The sequence below is a fragment of the Nannospalax galili genome, unplaced genomic scaffold (assembly GCF_000622305.1).
Source record: "Nannospalax galili isolate Female #2095 unplaced genomic scaffold, S.galili_v1.0 scaffold8917, whole genome shotgun sequence".
Classification (NCBI taxonomy): Eukaryota; Metazoa; Chordata; class Mammalia; order Rodentia; family Spalacidae; genus Nannospalax; species Nannospalax galili.
This window is the reverse complement of record NW_008339560.1, coordinates 20,267-24,309: the sequence shown is the minus strand read 5'-3', so window position 1 is coordinate 24,309 and position 4,043 is coordinate 20,267. Positions and strand designations below refer to the sequence as shown.

The 4,043-nt window shown below is 43.5% G+C and overlaps 1 protein-coding gene across 1 annotated transcript in view; it reads right to left on the bottom strand.

The window, feature by feature from the left end:
• Positions 1-4,043, bottom strand: part of LOC103735146 (ryanodine receptor 2-like) — a gene marked incomplete at both ends in the record, with an annotated part of 32,045 nt that overhangs the window by 9,931 nt on the left and 18,071 nt on the right.

Below are 4,043 nucleotides of genomic sequence, written 5' to 3'. Positions count from 1 at the left end.
CACACTTGAGTGACATCCTTTCTGTCTCTGTCATTAAGCACTTTTTGTGTGTGTAGTGCCCAACATTCTTTTCTTTTGTAAAAAATTTATTATTTTTATTTTATACATATGAGTGTCTTGCCTGAATGTGTTTAATTACACCCATGTCGCGCAATGCCCATGGAAATCAGAAGAGGGCATCAGATATCCTGGAACTGGAGTTATAAACAGTTGTTAATGTTTGTATGGGTCCTGGGAACCGAATCCAGATCCTCCTCTGCAAGAGCAGCCAGTGCTCTTAACCTCTTAGCCATCTCTCCAGCCCCCAATATTCTTTTCTATAAACAGTATAACCCATGGTGGGTGGGGTTGACTCAACCCCAGGGAGGAGTCATGGCTGGTCAACCCCAGGATGGTCAATCAAGGCTCAGGCGTCCCTGGACACAGGCTTTAGTTCAAGGGGACCCTAGAAGCCAGAAAGGGGGGCCAATGGGTAGATGGGCTCTTGCTAGAGGGTTTTGTTTATGAGTTTGTCTTCCACTCCCAGGAGAACACAAAGAAGTACACAACCTTCCCCACGTACACAGCCTTCCCCACGTACAAAGCCTTCCCCACGTACACAGCCTTCCCCGCGTACACAGCCTTCCCCACGTACACAGCCTTCCCCACCTACACAGCCTTCCCCACGTACACGGCCTTCCCCACCTACACAGTCTTCCCCACCTACACAGCCTTCCCCATGTACACAGCCTTCTGTGCCCCAGGGAGGAAGCTAATCACTTATCTAAATGTGCAAAAAACACTTCTGTACAGCAAAGGAAACCCAAGCATGGGAGAGAATCTTTTGTCAGCTATGCATTTGATAAAAGATTAATCTCCATAAACGTACAAAGAACTCAAAAAACAAAGAATCAAGAAAACTACCCAATTTAAAAAAATGGGCTACAGATCTGAACTGAGAGTTCTCAAAAAAACTAAAAATGCCTAAGAAATATCTTTAAAAATGTCCAAATCCTTAGTAATCAGGCAAATGCAAATAAGAACTGCTTTAAGATCTCACCTTACCCCAGTCAGAATGGCTAAGATCAAGAGAACATCTGACCACAAATGCTGATGAGGATGTGGGGAGAGGGGACCCTCATTCACTGCAGTTGGGATTGCAGACTGGTGCAGCCACTATGGAAATCAGTGTGGAGAAGTCTCACAAAACTAAACATAGATCTACCATATGACCAAACCACATCATTCCTTGGACTATACCTGAAGGACTCACTTTCCTGCCATAGAGACACCTGCTCAGCCATGTTTGTTGCTGCTCTTTTCACAATAGCCAGGAAACAGAAACAACCTAAATGTCCATCAGCTGATGAATGGATAATGAAAATGTGGTACATTTACACATGGAGTTCTATTCAGCTGTAAAGAAAGACGAAATCATCTAATTTGCAGGATGGAACTAGAGATTGCTATACTAAGCGACACAACCCAGACTCATAAAAACAATGGATGCATGTTCTTGCTCAGTTATGGATCCTTACTCCAAATCCTTGGGTGTGAGTGTATGTCCTGAAGGAGCCTTAGCAGGGGCCAGGAAAATAGAAAGGAACTGTGGAGGGAGAGGGGAAACAGGAGCTTGAGGGAGGAGGCCAGTAGAACACAGGCATCATCAAAGGAGAAATGAGGAAAATGGGGGGAGGTCCTCTAACTGCAGAGTGGGGAGGGAGAGCTATAGAGGGGGAGAGAGGGGAAAGAAAGATAAATAATACTTAGGTGATTTGAAAACCGAAGGGAAATACATTATTTCATAAGCCTACTACACGTATAATATATATGTGGGTGCATATGTGTAGCTGAGACTCTATAACAAAAATCACAGTGCCAGGCAAGGAAAACCTCCCTTTGAGCTATTGGTCAGGGTAGTCCAAGAGACTCCAAAAATAAAATAGGCTATTGCCACAGCCCTTGATTGTCTGCCAGAACTCGAAGGTCAAATGCTGAAGAGAGGACATACTTCAGACACAGGACTTGAAACAATTAAGCTGGAACTGACCTGGAAGCCTCTTCCCTGAAGACCAGCTCTCATAGTATCAGAAACTGCTATAGAAGCTACCAAGGGAGAAAACCAATCAATGGTCCCACCTTGCTGTAAAACTCAAGAACCATACAACGACTGGCCCACAGATTAGCTCTATTGGTACAACCGTGGCCTTTTATGTTGGGGGCAATCAACAGCTATCTAATTAGACTTAAACCCTACTCAATAGGAATCCATGCATAGTACTGTAAGCATAGCCAGGTACACAAGGCTGGAGAGGTCACAGACCCTAGAGGAGGAACTACACCACTTTCCTAGATCAACGTAATTTCTCACTATATTCTAAATATGCATCTTTATGGTCACAGGCAAGGGTAGCTCTTGCTACAAATGGAGACATTACAAAGTTCCACAGTTGGTCAAATGCAGAGAATAAGTGAGATCCCAGCCCTAAGTGACACATCTACAAAGCAACTTCTATACCAAAGGCTCAGGGAACATCATGGAAGAGGGGGCAGAAAGGGTATGTGAGCCAGAGGGGCGGACACCTGCTGCTAGTTAATGCGTTCTAGACACGATAGCAAAGCTGCACCAGTGAACTCTCCACAGTGTGGTAGGCTGACGAGATCTGCAAAATGACAAAACCAGCTGGCATGGCCATTTGGATGGGGAAATTTTCATGGGGTCCCACCTCTAGATGAAGAGCTACAGGTAGACAGTAGATGCTGAGTGAGGGAGAGTCAGTTCTCCAGGGTCTAGCTCCCTGAGAGCTTATCTAATGCCAAGTGGGCAGTCCTAAACATGGGTACACATGAGCACCATTAAATGGTTATAAATGTATATAAATGCAACAATAATAATCAAAGAAGAGGACAGGAAATGGGGGGGCATGGGCTGAGTGGGAGGCAAGATGGGAGGAGTGGAGATAATGTGCGTATAATACTCATGTGTGAAATTCTAAAAAATAAATAAGTTTAAATGCATCTAACAAGGATGATTTTGTATCTGCATGGGCACATCAAGACAGTCTGAAAAGCTTTCAAAGCTTGATTTTCTAAGTATTTCCCTAAAGAGACAAAAGGTGGAAATCTTTCTCCTAATTGGTATATTACTTACAAGATCTTCCTCCACATTTTATTATCTGTAGTTATGTTTGTATGATTCTTTTATTTTTATTTGTGTGTACATGCATGTGTCCAAGGAAGCCAGAAGAGAATGTTGAATCCCCTGGAGCTAGAGTTACAGGCAGTTATGAGCTGCCCCATGCAGGTGCTGGGAACCAAACTCTGGTCCTCATGATAGAATAGAAAGTGCTCCTCACTGTTGAGCCACCTCTCCAGCCTCTTATTATCCATACTAAAGGTGATAACAATAAAATTAATTCCCTGGTACTTTGCTAGCAGTCAAACTTGAAAACCTTCACTATATAATGTGACAGAAAATTTCACTAGTTTTAAAACTGTTCAAAGCAAGAAACAATCTAAAACTTTCCTTGTATTCTTTGGGTTTTTAAGTTTCAAATATAAACAAGAAAAATGTGTAATTCAGTAAAAACTAATTCTCTGTCAGCCTCATGGATCTAGAGGTGCTCATGGGATACTCGGTATCCTCACCTCCCACTCCTTACTTCAGATGGCCGCCATGAGGACATGAGAGCCTTGGTTCTCGAGACTCCACCATGTACGTGTGCAGTCTAAACACCACATCCCCTTCCTTAAGTTCCCAGCTAACACTTCAGAGCTAAGCTCATGGCTTCACTGACTTATTTGCTTAACTAGTTGCTTTTCAGCTGAGTTTGCACCTCACTTTGTTTTGTTTATTTGACAACGTCTCCTGTGGCTCAGGCTGTCCTAGAACTTGCTATGTGGCCCAGGCGAGCCTTGAACTAATCTTCCTGTCTCCACATCCCACATACAGGGATTACAGACATGTACCACCATGTCCAACTTAAATTCACATTATTTTAAAAACATATTATTACTTGTGTGTGTGTGTGTGTGTGTGTGTGTGTGTGTGTGTGCGCGCGCGC